Source organism: Budorcas taxicolor, chromosome 3 (assembly GCF_023091745.1).
Source record: "Budorcas taxicolor isolate Tak-1 chromosome 3, Takin1.1, whole genome shotgun sequence".
NCBI classification, from domain to species: Eukaryota; Metazoa; Chordata; class Mammalia; order Artiodactyla; family Bovidae; genus Budorcas; species Budorcas taxicolor.
In genome coordinates, this window is record NC_068912.1 from 47,794,120 (window position 1) to 47,814,693 (window position 20,574).

Consider the following 20,574-nt stretch of genomic DNA (forward strand, 5'->3'; position numbering starts at 1 on the left):
GAAAATGCAAATCTTAGCTAAATCAAGGCTTTTCTGCTGTCTAAACTTTAGCACAATCTTTGGATTTCTTCACTATCTTCTGTAAAACTAGAATGACAGGATAATATAGGGTATTGTGCTAGGTCACTATGAAAATGTTATTAACTAGCTGTTAACAGAGAAAATAGTTGTAACAATCTTACCCCATATGGTTACCTTGAAAACAAACACTGACTATGATGGTTGCAAACAATATTTTAACTCATTGTATTATTCTTTAATCAGGGTTGTTTTCTACCTCCTGCATGTGTGTTAAGTTGCAATACTGTGGACTGTAGCTCCTCATTAAAAACCAAAGAAGCTAGATTTTTTATGAAGAGTATATAGATCTCACTCTTTCATAAAACTTTCAAATTTCATTCTTCCTATTAATATGATGATAATCATCCCAAGAAATAATTCGCTTAAAATTTTTTTAAATATTTAGAGCAATTTCAGGTTTTTAGCAAAATTAAACATAAAGTACAGTGAGTTCCTATAGCTTCTTATCTCTACACATACCCGGCCTCCCTTACTATCAATATTTGGAACCAGTAGAGGACATTTGTTACAATCAACAAACATACATTGATACATCATTATCACCCAGAGTCTGTAGTTTACACTAGAGTTCACTCTTGGTGATGTACTTTCTATGATTTTGAGAACTGTATAATGACATGTGGGGCTTCCAAGGTGGGAGATACGTTTATGAGAGATATTGGTCTATAGTTTCAGCTTCTTATAATATCTTTGACTGATTTTGGTATTAGAGCAATTCTGGCCTCATAGAATGAGTTATGAAATATTCCCTCTGTTTCTATCTTCTAAAAGAATTGTTGAAAATCAATATAATTTCTTTCTTAAATATTTGTAGAATTCATCAGTGAGGCCATTTGGCCCGGGTGATTTCTGCTTTGGAAGATTATTAATTATTGATTCAATTTAATTAATAGATATTAAATTTAATTTTATTTATTATTTTTTTAACAACTACAATTTTTATTGGTAGAGTACTATAGCTTGTTTGAACACACAATTGTGAATTATACATGCATACAACCAGTTCCAAATATATTTCTGCTCCATAGTTTCCTAATTTAGTAAGAACACTGTTGTTACTACGATTCTATGCCTTCCCAAAATTTGTTTGTATTATGACTATTTAATTTTAAAATATTTTTTATTTAATTCTTTTGTTTAATTGTTTTTCTCTTACTGTGTGAGATTTGCATATTGTGTCTTTCAAAAAATTGGTCCATTTCTTCCAAGCTATCAAATCTGTGGGCTTAGGTTTGTATTTTTTACCATCTTTTTAATAATGTTCATTGGACTCATAATGAACATTACAATGATGTCCTCTCTTTCATTTCTGATGTTAGAAATTTGTGTCTTCTTTTTTTTTTATTCTTAGAAAGCCTGGTTAAAAAAACTATTTTTCTCAAACATCAGCCTTTGATTTGGTAGATTTTCTCCATTAATTTCCTCTTTTCAATTTCATTGATTTCTAGTCTAATTTTATTTATTTTCTTCTGTTTACTTTAGATTAAATTTGCTTTATTTTTGTAGTTTCCTGAAATGGAAACTTGATTTATTGTTTTTAAATTTTTCTTCTTTTTTAATACATTTATTCAATGCTATAAATTTAGATCAAAAATTACTTTTTCTGCATCCCACAAATTTTGATAAGTTGTGTTTTAATTTGCTTCAAAATATTTTTAAAATTTCTCCTGAGATTTCTGCTTCGATCCCAGTGTGATTTAGGAGTGTGTTGTTTTGATGAGTTTCCAATTATCTTTCTGTTATTGATTTCTGGTTTAATTCTACTATGATATGAAGACAGATTGTTCTACTTTTCAGTGTACTATATATTTGCCTTGCCTCTCAATTCTTGAACACCTAAGCATCTTTTCCATCATTTCCACTTCTATTTTCAGTCTTGTGTCATAGTCTAGAGGAAGACATTCTTGGTTCCAGGTCCTCCCATTCAGTCACTCCTCTGTTGTCCCATTTTATGCTTCACATCTTTTTTTCAGAGTGGCTAATAACAATAACCATGACTCAAATCATGTGTCCTGAAATAATACAAATCTATATGGGGAAAAAAAATACTGCTCTAAGATAATTAGCATTTCAAATGAAGCCAGCCTGTGGAATCCACCCACTGCAGAGAACTCTGACCTAGCCACTTAACAGATAGTACATTTCTGTATACGTGCAAAATTTGGCTAAAAGTCTGAGATTCCATCTCATAGATTAGAAGGGCATAGGACGCTCAACTGTACCAAGTATCTTTGGGAAACAACTCAAATTTTACAACCTAGGAGATATTCAGATCAGATATAAGAAAGTTATTTTCTCTTGTCCAAGTCCTACTCCTAGAGATGAGTGAACACAGATCTCATCTTTCAAATTTTATCTCATTTTTTATGGGAGATTTCCTTCCCCCTTTCCAAACTGACTGATTTTTCAGTGTCTTACTCTTTCTAATATTTCCTGAAAATTTTGCAATATCGTTAATATTTCATTAAGTGAATCAGTAAATAATCCTCTCTATTCTCTCTCCTTTTTTTTTTCCTCTAGTGGTGGTATACTCACCAAGTCATGTCCTACTCTTGTGACCCCATGGACTATAGTCTGCCAGGTTCCTTTGTCCATGGGATTTCCCAGGCAAAAATTCTGGAGTGTGTTGCCATTTCCTTCTCCAGGGCATCTTCCCAACCCAGGGATCGAACCCATGTCTCCTGTATTGCAGGTGGTCTCCTGCATTGCTGGCAGATTCTTTACCAACTGAGCCACCAGGTAATAAGACCTACATATAACTGTGCTGTGCTTAGTTGCACAGTCCTGTCTGACTCTTTGTGACACCATGGATGATAGCCCTCCAGGCTCCTCTATTCATGGGAATTCTCCAGGCAAGAGTACTGGAATGGGTTGCCATGCCCTCCTCCAGGGGATCTTCCCAACCAAGGGATCAAACACAGGTCTCTCACATTGCAGGCAGATTCTTTATCATCTGAGCCACCAGGGAAGCCTGGTTTAATATTGAATATACAGTAAACTCCATTCTGTGCCTATTTCTCTGGATCCAAGTTTCTTGGCAAGAATGTCCATGAAGTCCTGATTGAAGATAAATTATATTGTATGTATATAATGTGTACAATATCATAGAAAATTTATTTTAGCTTAATAAAGTCTCCTTTTAATTTTTATTAAAATTCAGAAAATTCATTCATAATATTTATTCACCATACTCTCATATAAGGCACATCCCCAATGATTTAAACTAAAATTATTATTAGAATTTTCACTCACAACCCTTTTTTCCCCCCTCTCTCTCTTTCCCTTGTGAACCTTTGCATGCTTCTGTCTTTTGGTGATCCTCACATGTCAGGCTGTGCACTGATGTTTTTTTTCATGTTACCTCCTGAGTGGGTCTCATCCACACTCGTGGTTTTAATCACAGCCATATGTTGATGGCACACCACATGTTCAGGGTTGACCTTTCTATAGAAATCAATCTCGCATTCATAGGACTACTTAACAAAGTTACCTCAAAATCACAGGGAAACTATGTTGTTGTTCATTTGCTAGGAAAGGTTTGTGTGCATGTGCTCAGTCGTGTACGCACTCAGGTCCTGTTAACTCTCTGCAACTCCATGGACGGTGGCCTGCAAGGCTCCTCTGATCATGAGATTTCCCAGGCAAGAATGGAGTGTGTTACCATTTCCTCCTCCAGTGGATCCTCCCCAACTACGTATGGAAACCACATCTCTCACATCTCCTGCACTGGGAGGCAGGTTCTTTATTACTAGCCCACCTCGGAAGCCTGTTCAGTCGCTAGTTCAGCTCAGTCACTCGGTCATCTCCGACTCTTTGCGACCCCTTGGACTGCAGCACGCTAGGTTTCCCTGTGCTTCACTATCTCCTGGAGTTTCCTCAAATTCATGTTCATTGAATCAGTAAAGCTATCTAACCATCTCATCCTCTGCTTCCCGCTTTTTCTTTTGCCTTCAATCTTTCCCAGCATCAGGATCTTTTCCAGTGTGTCAGTTCTTTGTATCAAGTGCCCAATGTATTGGAGCTTCAGCTTCAGCATCAATCCTTCCGATGAATATTCAGAGTTGATTTCCTTTAGAATTGACTCATTTAATCTCGCTGCTGTCCAAGGGACTCTCAAGAGTTGTCTCCAGCACCAGGGTTCAAAAGCATCAATTCTTTGGTGCTTAGCGTTCTTTATGGTTCAACTCTCATATCTACGGGTTTCCATGGTGGTACAGATGGTAAAGAATCTGCCTGCAATGAGGGAGCCCTGGATTCGACTCCTGGGTTGGAAAGATCCCCTTGAGAAGGGAACAGCTATCCACTCCAGTACTCCGGCCTGGAAAATTCCATGGACAGAGAAGCCTGGTATGCTACAGTCCAAGGGATCAGGAAGAGTCGGACACGACTGAGCGACTTTCACTTTCACTTTTTCATATATGAACATGACTACTGGAAAAACCATAGCTTCGCTTATCTTGACCTTTGTCAGCAAAGTGATGTCTGCTTTTTAATATACTGTCTAGATTTGTCATAGCTTTCCTTCCAAGGAGCAAGTATCTTTTAATTTCATGGCTGCAATCACTGTCTGCAGTGATTTGGGAGCCTAAGAAAATAAAATCTACTACTTCCACTTATTCCCCTTCTATTTGTCATGAAGTGATGGAACTGGATGCTATGATCTTTTTTTGAATGTTGAGTTTTCAACCAGCTTTTTCACTCTCCTTTCACATTCTTCAAGAGGCTCTTTACTAGTTTGCGTTCCCACGAACAGTGTAAGAGGGTTCCCTTTTCTCCACACCCTCTCCAGCATTTATTGCTTGTCGACTTTTGGATCGCAGCCATTCTGACTGGCATGAAATGGTATCTCATTGTGGTTTTTATTTGCATTTCTCTGATAATGAGTGATGTTGAGCATCTTTTCATGTGTTTGTTAGCCATCTATTTGTCTTCTTTGGAGAAATATCTATTTAGCTCTTTGGCCCATTTTTTGATTGGGTCGTTTATTTTTCTGGAATTGAGCTGTAGGAGTTGTTTGTATATTTTTGAGATTAGTTGTTTGCCACTATGGAGAACAGTGTGGAGATTCCTTAAAAAACTGGAACTAGAACGGCCTTATGACCCAGCAATCCCACTGCTGGGCATACACACCGAGGAAACCAGAATTGAAAGAGACACGTATACCCCAATGTTCATTGCAGCACTGTTCATAATAGCCAGGATATGGAAGCAACCTAGATGTCCATCAGCAGATGAATGGATAAAAAAGCTGTGGTACATATACAGCATGGAATATTATTCAGCCATTAAAAAGAATACATTTGAATCAGTTCTAATGAGGTGGATGAAACTGGAGCCTATTATACAGAGTGAAGTAAGCCAGAAAGAAAAACACCAATACAGTATACTAACGCATATATATGGAATTTAGATAGATGGTAATGATAACCCTGTATGCGACACAGCAAAAGAGACACAGATGTGTAGAACAGTCTTTTGGACTCTGTGGGAGAGGGAGAGGATGGGATGATTTGGGAGAATGGCATTGAAACATGTATAATATCTTATGTGAAATGCATCGCCAGCCCAGGTTCAATGCATGATACTGGATGCTTGGGGCTGGTGTACTGAGACGACCCAGAGGGATGGTACAGGGAGGGAGGAGGGAGGGGGGTTCAGGATGGGGAACACGTGTATACCTGTGGTGGATACATGTTGATATATGGCAAAACCAATACAATATTGTAAAGTAATTGACCTCCAATTAAAATAAATACATTTATATTTTTTAAAAAAAGGCTCTTTAGTTACTCTTTGCTTTCTGCCACCATAATAATTATTTATTCTTTGAAGGATACATACCATCTTGCAGTATAATTATCTCAGGGGGAATGTGAGTGAAAGGAGACAGATTAGTTTTGTTTTTCTATTGTCTATATCATTTTCTATTTTACTTCACTTTCATAACAAATATATTCATATTTTCAATATTACCAAAGGGAGATGAAGTAGGAAACGGGAGGATTCTAATCACTCTAGGCTGCCATTTTAGAATACAGTAGACTAGTATGTTACTCTAGAATACTGTAGACTGAGTGGCTTAAACAACCAAGCTTTATTTCTCACAGCTCTGGAGCCGGGGAAGTCTTAGGTCAAGGTGTGGGTAGATACAGCATTTGGTGAGGACTCACTCCTAGTTCACAGAGGGCCATCTTCTTGTGTCCTCTCAGATGGAAAAGGAAGGGAGCTCTCTGAGGTCTTTTTCTTAAGGACACAAATCCCATTTATGAGGGTTTCACCCTCATGATCTAATCACCTCTTAAGAGCCTAACCTCCAAATACTATCACATTGGAGATTAGAGTTTCAACTTATAAATTTGGGGAGGAATAAATAGTTTATCACAAGAAGAAATAGCCTCTACACCTGATCTCCCTGCATCCCAGTTTGACCTCCTCAAATCTATACTTCACACAAGTGATCTTTCTACAATACAAATCTAAAAATTCCACTCTTATCCTTAAAACTTTCTTTTGACCAAAGGAAAAATGTCTAGGATTTTAATGTAGCACCTTTCTCCTTCTTTGATCCAACACTTCCCTACTTGTCTAGTTTTACCTGACACTTCCTGTTTTGCCTTGGGTTTGATACTGCTGCTGCTGCTGCTGCTAAGTCACTTCAGTCGTGTCCGACTCTGTGTGACCCCATAGACGGCAGCCTACCTGTCAGTGAGTAAAAGTCGCTCAGTTGTGTCCGACTCTTTGCGACCCCATGGACTGTATAGTCCATGGAATTCTCCAGGCCAGAATACTGGGTAACCTTTCCCTTCTCCAAAGGATCTGTAGCATCATCAAATTACTGCAGTTCTTATTCACACCATGCTATGTCTTGCCCCTATACCTTCGCTTGTATTTTCTCCGATCTAGGAAGTGAAGAAGTGAAGTCACTCAGTCGTGTCTGATTCTTTGTGACCCCATGGACTTTAGCCTACCAGGCTCCTCCACCCACGGGATTTCCAGGCAATAGTACTGGAGTGGGTTGCCATTTCCTTCTCCAATCTAAATACTCATTAAATCTCCTTTAGACCCAGCAAAGGTGTTTTTTTCTGTAAGAAGTCTTCCCTAATACCCTTTTGATCCCTACTACCTCTTTTTTGGGAGGTGCAAGTTCTCGGTTCTCCCATGATAGTCGTCAAAATGTGATTTACAGATTTTGGGGGTTTCCAAAATCTTTTTAGGGGCTCTGTTAGTTCAAAATTATTTTTACAATAATGCTAAGATGACATGTGCCTTGTTGACTGTATTAACATTTCAACAAAGGGTGCAAAAGCAATTGTGGGTTTAACTGCTAGCTTCTTAGCAAAAACTAAAGCAGGAACACCAAAAGATATTAGGAGTAATTGTATATTCCACAGCTATACATTTGGAAAGGGGGGAAGAAAAAGCCCATTTAAGAATTTTCTCTATAAAACAACAACAAAAAATTTTACTTTATCTTAACACTTATGTATATATCTTATTAACATTTTATCTAATGAAATCAAAACTACACGTAAAACATTTTTGCTGCAAACTCAGTTCACTCTTTTTAAGTGGAATACTATTTTTACTTGACAGAAAACTAAAAATGATATCTATTTAGTCCTGGCTATTTGGCAGACATTTTTTCTAAAAATGAATAGAATGTCCTTTCAAAAAAAAAAAAAAAAAAACCAGCTGAAGTATTTGTAGTTATAAGAAAATGCACACTTTTAAGTGAAAATTAGAATTCTGGAAAGCTTTTGTCAGCCATTTTGAATTTGGTATCTCTCCTAATACTCAAAATCTTTTCTTGATGAGATTGATGATGATGTTAACCATTTGGTGGTGATGTTAAAAACATGAAGTTTTTATATTATATAATAAAATGTGTCAGTTTTTGTAGAATTTGTATAACTTAGTGAATCATTATTTTTTCAAATGATCAAAGATGATGTTATAAAGCTATTCCTTGGAGGAGATCCACACATTGCAAAATAGATGAAGGAGTTTATGTAAAATTGAAAACTTTGTATCATTTCATATTCCATTTTAGTACTAACCTTTAAAAAGCTTCATGTTGAGTTTTGGTGTAGTATAAACTAATTATCTTAGAAGGCTATTAAGATTCCCTTCTCATTTCTGATTATATATCAATTTGAGGCCATATAGTGTTCAAAAACAGAAACCAAAACAACACATTGCAAGAGATTAAGTACAAAAGCAGATGAAAATTCATGTACCTCCTTTTAAACTAGATATTAAATAGATTTGCAAAAATTTAATGCAGTACTGTTATTCTCACTAAAATTTGTGTTTTGGAGCACAAATTTTATAAAAATGTGTTATGTTAACATGTAAAGGATTTATTAACTTTTAAATAATAAATATTTTTAAATGTCTAACTTTTAATGTTTAATAAGTATTGATAGATTTAACACACATAAATGAAATCTCTACAAGGCCTAAAAGATGTTGAGAGTATAAAAGTGTCTTGAGATCAAAATTTTAAGAACTGTTTCCCTAATGCATGGCTTAATTTTATGGACTACGTCACCTTATAAATACATGTTGATGGGTCTCCACAGTCCTGCATTTCAATCTTTAAATACTAGTCTGTTTTTAATATAGTTTCATATTTAATTCTTCAGCATCCAAGGAACTTTTATAGAGAAAAGGAATACATACTTCTTTTTGTAATTTAATGTTCAATATATTAAACTTTCATCTAAAAGATAAAACTATGGAAATTAATTTTCTTAAACGTGTAAGCATCTGTAATGACTGTGACTAAATTTCCCTCAAATAACTTACATGACAGTTACACATTTATAAACATCTTAAACAACAGATAAATATGAGCAACTGCAATAATTACAAAATTTGTTACGAAATTTAAATTCACTCACATTTAAATTCTAGTCTAAAAGGATCAACTTTATAGAGGCACTTAATTATTCCTTATTTCTGTAACATTTGGTAGACCTTCTAGGTTATTTAAATACTTTTGATGTTTTCCTGTGGTTTCAGAAGCTACTGAATTAATTCTTTCTGGGAATTTCATTGAACTTTACAGATTCCCCTCCTCCTCAGAACAGCAGATTCTGTAGACTCTAGGTAATCAATCAGTTCCTAGGGACCTTTTCTGACCCTGTAATTCGTGGGAATTAAATTCTAGTGATATACTATTTGGCTGAGTTCCTTTAATATGTTTTGTTGTTAAGTATTTGGACGTCTCTCTCCCTTCCCCCTCCCTTTCTCTGTTATACAGTTTCATTTCTGTAAGTTGTTGTCTTTCCAATAAATTAAATTTCAAATGGTTGGCAATATTTAACTCATTGAAATATCTTTGCAGTATAGTAACCTGTTCTGACATCATGAATTTCTCATTAGTATTTCATTTTGACTCAAAAGCCCATCTAGAGTTTTTATCTCCTAGGAGATGAGGGACTGAGGCTGAACTATTAGCACTCCTCTTTCGTTCTTTCTCTAACTAATCATTTTTAAATGCTGCAGAACCTTTGTTTTCACTTGGCGTTTCTCTGTAGCCACACAGTAAGAATAATTAGAGCTGCTTTCTCTCTGGTTGTTATGAGTGACCATGAGTATTCATCAAAACTGTCTATACTTGGTATCCAGCTATATTTTCCAGGATGACTTGAGTTAGAGGAAAAGAAAGTTTATAAATAATGACATAATTATAAAAACCTCAAATATATATATATAACCAACGGTTTTATGAGCATCCTTAAAAACTATACACCTCTTATTCGTTTTCACCCTTCATTATTGCAAATCACCTTTGAAGCAGTCCTTACATGAATTCCAGCATAACACTTTCATGGTAATTCCTGACCATCTTTCTTAATCTCCTCTGCTAATTTCTTCTTCTTTTCTGCCTCATTTTCTCGACTGCGTTTTCAGATGCACACGCGCACATACACAGATGACTAACAAATTGATAGCAGCAGCTCAGTGCCCCCAGACCTCTGGCCTCCTGCTTCCTCTGCCTATTCTGCATCTCTTGAGCGCCTAGTAGGCAGCCCAGACTGAAATGCGTTTAGCCATCCTCTACATGCCTTCCCAATACCGTAAAAACCAGCTCCATTCCTTCTGTTCTTCAGACCACAGTTAGGTCACTACCGTCAACATCTTTCTCACATACCTCACATCAAACGCTTTAGAAAATCTCATTCGTATTGACTTGGAAATATATTGGGATCTGACCACTTTTCGAGTCAATGCGATCTCTCTCTATGACTGCATAGCCTCCTAAGTGGTACCTCACTTCTACTCTTGCCCCATCTGTGTCCATTGCTCACACAGCCACAAGTGGCTGCCCATTTGACTCAGGGAAGATTCAAACTCTCCCCATTGGCCTATAAGTCTCTACATGAGTCTACTTTCTAGACATCTGACCTCATCTCCAACATTCTCTCCTCTGCCTAGACCACTCCTCTGTCTAAACCATAAGCTCTTGCTTCATTACTTCTTTTCTGTAGCTTCTCCTCTCTGGCATATTTTAGCCTCTTTCTCTGATTTATTTCTCTTTCTAGTACTCATCACCAATGACATAGAATATTTTGCTTATTTATCTGTTTATCCTAGTTGCTTACCTTTCTCTTTCCACCAGAAGGCAAGCTCTAGTGACTTCCCCATACTAGGTACTCAATAAATACAAGTTGGATAAATGCAATAAATAAATACAAGAATTACATTTAAAGGTACAGCATTTAAATCTGGATATCAATAAGAATTTCTGACCTTTCACAAATTCAATTTGCTCAAATTAACGGTGGTATTACTATAATTTTCAGTACATACTCAAACTATCAAATTGGTCAATTGGAGTTCCCTTTAACTTTACTCCTTTCAATATTGCTTCTGCTGCCCTTGAGAGCATTCTTAATGAATGGCAAAACCAAAATATCCAGGTACATTATACTTTTTCCTGAACTGAGACATGGAAGTAGCTCCCCTCCAAGCAGTGCTTGTATTTTGCAGTGGAGAGCAGTATTAGAGACCACAATCTTGGTCCTAGCGGTCCCCTTAAAATTAATCACCCAGTCATGTTCAACTCTCTCTGACCAAAGGGACTGTAGCCCACTAGGCTTTTCTGTCCATGGAATTCTCCAGGCAAGAATACTGGGCTGCAATTTCCTTCTCCGGGGATCTTCCTGACCCAGGGATCAAACCTGGGTCTCCTGCATTGCAGGAGATTCTTTATCATCTGAACCATCAGGGAAGGTCCCTTAAAATTTGACAATGGATACGTTCTAGTACTGAGACTTGGCTGCTGGTTCAGCAGTAAAGAATCCGCCTGCCAATGCAGGAGAGTTCAATTCCTGGCTTGGGAAAATCCCCTGGAGAAGGAAATGGCAACCCACTCCAGTATTCTTGTCTGGAAAATTCCACAGACCGAGGAGTCTGGTGGGCTACAGTCTGTGGTTTTGCAAAAGAATTGTACAACTCAGTGACTAAACAACAACAAATCCTAGTACTACTGCTGTTTGGGAAGCTTTAGTAGTATTAAAGAAGGAAATGGCAACCAACTCCAGTGTTCTTGCCTGGAGAATCCCAGGGACAGAGGAGCCTGGTGGGCTGCCGTCTATGGGGTCGCACAGAGTCGGACACGACTGAAGCAACTTAGCAGCAGCAGCAGTAGTATTAAACTTTTTAAAAAAGATCATTTTAAGGTGAGGACTTCACACTGATATTTCTAATTTAATTGATTTAGATTGCTTACTCTACTTCATATGTGATTTATTTCTTTGTTCACTAAGACTTTTTCTTACTTTGAACTTTTTAGTATCTCTAGAATCTAGTCTAACGACAAACAATAAATGCTCAGCAAATGTTTGATAAGTTAATTACTGTTTCTCAATGTGTCCTTGTGACCAAGCATACACATGTATGCTCTGTTTCTGACATAAGTACTTTTCTTGGGCTAGTTTGGGGGAATGATCAGAAAGCAAGTTTAAAAGACCAAGTACACCCTGAATTTCTTTTTGTCTACTGTGCTATAAGTGCATTATTTTCCCCAAGCAGTAGAAACAGGACCTCTAACAGAAGAGATTCTATGTGGTATATATTATCCGCTTGTATTAAAATTTTACTCAATATCAAGTTTTTCTCCAAGGAATTCAAAATGCTTTACACAGATTAGGAATGGTGACAAGTCACTTGTGAAGTAAATAATGCTTTGAAATAACATAGCGCTCATCATCAGAGGAGCCCAAAGCACTTCAAATGATTAATCTTATTTATCCTCACCATGTTCCTATGAGAAAAGCAGATATTATTTCCGCTTTGCAGATAAAAACCATCACAAATTGGCTATGAAGTATGTCAGAGGCAATGTTAGATGAAGAGTGAAAAAATAGTGCCTGGGTGGGGATTTTCTTCTCTTTGACCAACACACTGTCAGTAAGACCATCCTTTACTGCATAAAGAGTTTAGTGGTATTGTCCTTCCAAAGAACTGGAAAAAGCATAGTTGTCCAGTTATCATTTACCTGGTGAAGTAACAATACTCTAATAACCACTTGACTGAGTAAGTCCCTGCACAGGAGATTGTATAGGTCTTGCAGATTCTTGGTACAAAACTAGGAAAGTAGTAAACTAACTTGCAGGTGACAGTGACCCACAATTTCATCCATAGTTAATTCCCAACTTTTCTACTCTTTTTCTCCTTTATTATTGAAGGTTTTAGGGACTTTCATGCCTAGTTGCTTCTGTGTGTATGCTCAGTCACTTCAGTCATGTTCAGCTCTTTGCAACAAGCTTTGGACTATAGCCTACCAGGCTCCTTTTTCCATGGGATTTCCCAGGCAAGAATACTTGAGTGGGTTTCCATGCCCTCCTCCAGGGGATCTTTCCGACCCAGGGATCAAACTCACATCACCTGTGGCTCCTGTTTTGGCAGGCAAATTCTTTAGCACTGAGCCACAGGGAAAGCCCATAGTTGCTTCAAAGTATCTGCAAATGTTTCATCCTGATTTTCACCAAAAGCCACATAACCCTTTCAAAAAATGAGAAATTCAGACAACCGTTAAAATGTGTGTGCATATGGAGAATATTTTATTTTCATATTTCCTTTACTTAGACTTCTTTTCACAGCTCTGACAAGATCTTCTTACCTGCAAACTTGAGATAGTTAGTCACATAGCAATTCTCCAGACAATGGGGACCCTCAGAGGGCAGCAACAAAGGAGCCCTGTCCCAACCAGCAGGGAAGGGATTTTGATCCTTGTTAGTAGGTACCTCCAAGAACATCACTGACTTTTCAGTCACCTCTGGAATTGAAATATAGTACAATGGGAAGCACTTATTCAATGCCTACTTGAAATGTTTACTTTGTTCTTTAACACTGAATAGGTTGCTTTCTGTTTCCTGATTAACTACCACTAGAAGAGTGATAGAATCATTCTGTGAGAAATAAAACAGCTTAATGATGAGGCAGTTAGGCCCAGTTGCTTCCAGACTATCTTCTCCAGAGGATTCCAAGTGGAGTGTGTGTGTGTCCATGAATTCCATATGAAGTTCTAGGTGTGTTAGTCAGAGGTTTTCAAAGAAATAGAACTAATGGGATGTCAATAGATAGATGATAGAGGAATAAACACACACAGGTCTATCTATCTATCTATGTGCTTTAAGGAACTGGCTCATACAATCATGGGACCTGGAAAGTCAAAATCCACAGGGCAGTGTGGCAGGCTGGAAATTCCTTCACATACTTTAAAAAAATACCTTCACAGCAACATGTAGACAGACCACTGTTTGATGGAACAGGTAGGCACCAGAGCCTAACCAAGTTAGCACATACATTTAACCGTTATATTTGATACATTTAGGGAAGTTTATGAAACTGCTGAAAAATGTCGGATTTAGGGTACATGACCTTTTTTGAGAGGTAAGAGTCCAGAGTTTTCATTAGATTGTCATAGAGTATTTTTCCTAAACCATGTTAAGAACAGTTGTATTAAAAGCAGTTGACACAATGTAAAGGAACATTGTGATAAAGTGCCATTTATTGAATGCTTACTGTATGCTAGGAATTTTAATATCTAATATGTTTATATAATTAATCCTCACAGCAGCAACCACTTATTGAATATCAATAGCTAACAAGTGAGAACTAAATGAGGCAATGAAAACTAAACCTAATACCAAGGTCTTATTCATAATACACATACTACCTCGCTTTTTGCAGCTAGCCAAGACACAATCGCTTGCTATTGAGAGCCAGCTCCATTTCTTTCCTATTTTACTTCTCTTTGACATTTATAAAATAAGTGTTCTACATATTCTGACTAAATCTAATGCCAAAGCTTCACTTTCAAAAGCTGAAATTACCATAGCTATTCCCTCTGGTGTCCACAAATATTTATCAAATGGTTCCTTAAATTGAAGCAGGGATGACAGGTCAAAGTGCACTGGCCTGAAATATTGTGTCATCATTATAACCACTATGCTGTTAGTGTTCCTCTTGAGAAAACTGCACCTTCACTGGTTGCTAGTATAACTTAGAAACTGCACCAAGCAAAGGGTATTTGCCTTTGGAGGTTGGGTGTAAACCTAATGAGGTGGTGCAGTTGTGGGGGGTGGAAGTACTCTAATTTGTGTTTTCCCAAAGAAAACTGTCATTGATGAAAGTCTCAAGGGAATAAGTTTTAGGATGAGTAGTGCCTTTCCTCCCTTAAGAAATGCAGAATTTTCCTAATAGATGATGTTGAACAAAAATTCCACTTGATTGACATTTGTCTGTACTCACCTATCTTCCTTAAAATTATTGCCACACACTAGAACAATTGGCCTCATTCATCAAATAGGCAAGGCACTACCTACAGAGTTGGTTTGAAAGCAGAGGGAAGACTGCTGATAGATGAATAACTGCGTCACTGATGGTTAAAGTTCCAAAATATAACATTATATATTTCTGTGTTCAGACAGTTATCAGTATACACACAGAATACAAATATTCCTAGGAAGAATGCTCAGAGACATTAAATGAAATAGGTTTTCACCTAATTTCCTTTGTGAGAGTGATGACCTAGGATAATGAATTTGAATATTAGAGAAGGGAAGAAAACCCAAGAAACAGATTTGTAAGAGGAGAAACATCACAGAAATGGGAGAGAAAGTTAAAATCAGATTTCCTAGAATTGCAAGTAAACCCGTCAATTTTGCTAACTAGGTTGAGGACATTTCTTGATAAGCAAGCACAGTGATGTGTTGGGCAGGTAAAAAGATCTCTCTACCCTTCTAGATTCTCTGACTTGTATAATAATAAAATTGACATAAGACAAATTGACAGGAGAAAAACAAATTTAATCATGTACTAATGAGGGTCCCACAAAGACAATGAGACCCAAGGATAAGTCATGTAGTTGAGACTGCCAACTACAAACTAGCACATGTCATCTACCTCTGTACAAAGATTTAATTATGAGCCACTGCAGCTGCTGACCTTCAACTTCTCCTGGAAAGTGTGCAGAATCAAGATCAAGAATGAAGCATTCTGTGCTCTTGGAAAAACTGGAAGAATAGGTCTTCAGATGGTTAGATATTTTCAGAAGAAGATTTTATGAGCCCAAGTCTGGCATCTCCTTGTGTTTAGAAAAGCACTAAAATCCTTCACAGTGACATCTGCTCCTCATGACTGGCAGTAACTTTCATGAAACTAGCAGCAACTTTCTTCAAAAAATATGTGCTTGATTGCATGTACTCCTCCTTCACCAAAATCTCATATATACTGACCTTCCCTCCTATCTTTGGAGCAGTTTCTCAGAGCTGTCTGAAATGCTGTCTCCTGGCCCATAGTCTTTATTCTGCCCCAAATAAAACTTAACTCACTTAACTTAACTTAACTCACATTGTACAATTTTTTTTTCCCCAGGCAACAAAACTTCTGTGCTATTCTGAACTAAGAAACGGGAATAAGGGCCTAGGAGTTCAAAGGGGAGGAAGGTGATTCATTGGACAATAAGAGCAGGTGTTTAGTAATAAGTTCCTTGTTCTGCCATCCAGATAGTTTATTCAGAAAAATGTTCTCTCTCTTTCTGGGCCGGATCCCTTATCTAAATTCTGTTAGTAATTAGGGGAGGAATAAGTTTTTCTTAAGTCAGTTGGATTTCAATTATCCTCATCCCAATTAGTCCATATGCCAAAGTGGCACATTTTAGGGAGGCTCATTCTGAACCCCTTCAGAAGTTCATCCTATTGCTACTTAATTCCCTGCATTATATTGATATTACACAAACATCTTTCTTTGAGACTCTTCCATAAGTTTTGGCTAATGGAGTATTTAAATCCATTTCTTCATTTAAGCAAATTTCTGTCTGGCTTTAAAACATATTTTAATTGGATACTGTCTAGTTATTATTCATATGTTACATTACTGATTTGTCTTAAGGATTTTTATTAGTGGCCACTGTTACCTTTTTGCTAGAAATATGACTGCTCATATCTTCAATTTATGTATTATAATTTATTGCATTTGCTGTTGCTAATGGTGGTGGTTCATGTTATACAAAAGATTATTGTCTAAGAGAACCTTTCCTACAAAATGAATTTGTAATAAAATCTTTAGAAATTCTATACCAAACTGATTCTGACTTGAACAACTTACACACCCAAAAGCCAGTGGATGAGATGCAAGCCATCTTTATCCTAATTTCATGAGAGCTATATATATTTTTTAATGTGCTTTTGAACAAAAAATAAAACATCAGAATTATTCTAAGTTCTCATTTTTCCTAGAAAAATTTATTTCTACGGGAAAAACAAGACTTTCTAAAACTTGGAAGCCTCAAAAGAGTTTGGTGTTATCAAGCTGAATTGACAAATAGAAATCCTATAAAGAATCACTCTAGAAAATAAAACACATCAGTACAAAGTGTCAGCATTAGAGCAGAACTAAATTTTATGTTTAAAATGCGTGTGTTTCTCTGCATATCACAAAAAAAGGCAAAAATAAGCATTCTGCATTGTTTATAACATCACACTTCCCCCCTATTTTTTATATGCTATTCTGTCTTCCTTTATCCATGGTAGCTCAACTCCCTACTTTATGCAACCAAAGTCTTTTTGTGAAATCAAAACACCACAAGAAAAGATCTGATCACACCAATTAATATTTCAATGAGAAAATATGTGGCTACCATCTTAAGTTTTACCTCTAACTTGCATAATAAAAACAATTTACCAAGAGCAGAAGAAATGCATCCCATTATAATGGTGTGTACATTAAAAAAAAAAAAAATCTATCTTACTTTCTACCCTAGCAAAATAAAAAGTGATTTCCTACTTCTGTGTTTTTCTTCATGTTCTTCCCTTTACCTGGAATGACTTTGCCTTTGTTCATCCTTCGAAATCTGATTCAAGCTTACATGTTCTATGAAGTTTCCTGGCTGCAAATATTCTCTCTCTGGATTCCCATTGCTACTTACTTATCCTTGCTTATAATCCATCACTTTCTAATTTGTCTCAAAATTAATTATGCTCATGTCTTACAACCCTCTAATAAGCTAAATTTCTTGATAGGATTATCCTGTATAATTTTAAAACCAGCTCAGTGCCTAGCAGAAGACAAAGCACACAGTAGGGGTTTAATAAATGCTTGTTGAAAAAATGAATTAAAATGAATATGAATTTAATTACATGTTAAGTAACAGAGTATAGTTTCAAGGAATATTAACTGATTCTTTGTGCTAGTATTTTTTTGATCAAATGTGGAAATATGTGTTTCCATCTCTAACAAATTATTTCTAAAACCTAGAGATTAAATTAAAATTACTGATTTTAATTTAAAATAAAACTAAATTTTGATATACTGTCAACATATACAGCAGTGATGTTAGATTCAAATGATATAATTTTAGTAGTTTCTGGATTTCTATACCTCAAGAAATGTGATGTTATGTTAAATGAAGGGTAAGAAGAGGTTGCGAATAATGTGGAGAAAATTATAACTTAGCACATAACTAATAAAAGTAAAGAACAATAAGAAAAGTTCAGGTAGAAACTATTAAACTTGTCTATGAACCAACAGAATAATCCGTACCTGTTACTGAAAGTAAATGATCCATTTCCTGAGCCATCAGTGCTTCTGCAGCTAAAGTCTAGCATTAGGGAACTGCCGAGATACAAGAAAAGTGATAGGACATAAACCCCTCTCATGATTTAAGCTGTGTCAAAAGATGTAGTTACCTTCCAAAGAAATAAAGCCAACTATCACCAATATTTGCTGAAACCAGTTTATAATTGTAGGGTCTTGCGGGGGCGCAGCTAAAAACTGCAGCTGCCTCCTCAACTATTGCTTTCTAAGATTCATTTTAAAGAAGCTGGTACACCTTCACGCCACAGGATCTCCAAAGTGGTTCCTGTGTTACTTCCCAGCACACAGAACCTTGACTTTGCTCCTCAGTTTGTCCTCTGCCTCTCAGAAGGAGACTTCCACCGGTTTGCTATGGATTTTCCTATGTTCTCTTTATTTTCAGGCTTTTCCTTCATCTTACATGGTTGCAACTTTACCCCAAGCAAAACCATAGGAGAGATCAAGTTTTGATTCAGCCTAAGTACAATTTGTTCCTAACAGAAGATGTCTGGATAATGCTACCCAGCAGAGAAAGCACAGTCACTGATATCATCTCGTTAATGGCATAACCTGGTCTGTGCGCATGCTCAGTTGCTCAGCATATCTGACCCTTTGTGACTGTGGACTGTAGCCCGCCAAGCTCCTCTCTCTATGGGATTCTCCAGGCAAGAATACTGGAGTGGAGAGCCATCTCCTCCTGCAGGGATCTTCCTGACCCAGGGATCGAACACATGTCTTCTGCATTGCAGGCGGATTCTTTACCACTGAGTCACCAGGGAAGCCCATAACAAGGTATACTCAACTCCGCCTGCATCGCTTACACAAGCCGGCTACAGCCCCTCTCTGGAAGAGCTCCTGCCTCACCTATGGGGGATGTGCAGTTAGGTCAGAGAGATGATGCAATCACCTCCTTTTCTTCTGATGAAGTATTTAAGATCACCCTGGTACAATCGGCAAATAAAGTATTTACTTTTCTAATGGCCAATATTGTCCAGACAAGCTTAAGTAGCAATAAATTTCATAAATTATTACAGGTCAGAAAGGGCTCCTGAGTGACTCCAGTTGGTAGCAGACCATGGAAAATTCTATAAAACTGCTTCCTTCTGTCCAGACAGGCCAGACTGGTTCACATAAAGTTGAGTTATCAAATCCTTCATTCACTCATCTGCTCTTAGAAGCATACAAGTAATAAACTAGCACATATATTCTGCAGACAAATTGATGGTGGGGCATTTTCCATTAAAAGGATACAAAATTTCATACTTTGTTTTCTTCTTACACAAATGGTTAGCTGACATTCATTTGGTTTTCATTTTCAGAATAAAATATTAATTTATGGTATGACCTAAATGTACCACACAATACAGTATTCATACATTGCTAGAGAAAAACATTTGATTCTTTCCAATAAAGAGGACTGTGTTGAAGAAAAACCTATGGCTTCACAAGATACTAGTCAGCTATTGTGTCTTTGCACCTAAAACAGCTTCATATTAAATTTCCTTTCTGGTTGAAGTGTTCACTTTTTGTCAACAACGTTTGCTAATATACCTGGGAGAGGGAAAACAGAGAAGCAAAACCACTTTGGCCTCTATGTATGACCCTTCTGAATTTCATTTTATGAATCACTTCAATTTCTTTTAGCAAAAGCAGATTTGCCAACTATCACGTATTCTCCAAGCCAGCGCATCATGCAAAACAGAGCTCCTGACGGTTCAATTATCTGATCATTGATACTAGTGAGCCTTCCTGTGTTCCACTCTCATGAGATGGAAAGTTGTTTCTAAAGAATAATATATGAAGTTCAAGGTAGCTTAGGATCAACCAGAGAGTGTAATGAACACTTCCCAAGGTCTGAGAGGCAGCTTCTCTACTCTAACTAAAACAAATGCCATCGCAGAAATGACTCTTAGAAAGCTGGGGAGCTTTCAAAGACTCTCTCTTTAAAGGAAAAGAAATCTCCAGTTCCTGGGAAATAGTGAGGGGATAATATGTAGAGAAGTGAATGGCTGTCAGAATCAGTACTTGCCTCAACAGTTTCTAGATTGTTAATAGCTACCTTCTGCTGTGTTGGCTTGAAATTTGTGTTTTTCCATCATGCACCGACAAATATTGACCAGAGAGTGTGGTCTGCTGCAGTGGGCAGCAGTGCTGTGGAGTACTAGACACAGAGAAAAGGAACACTTGAGTCTCTCTCAACCAATAATTGGAAAGGAGGCATTTCCAATTATTCCTTATTTCCAAAAAGGAAGTTTCTATCCTAAATGAAGGAGATGAATTAAAATGAAAAGAGGGCTGGGGGAGCAACCTACTTTTATTCATTTTCTTGTTTCCTCCACACGGCACAAAAAATGTCTTCTTAAAAATCATATTCTTCATCTGCTTAATAAAATCCAACCCAGA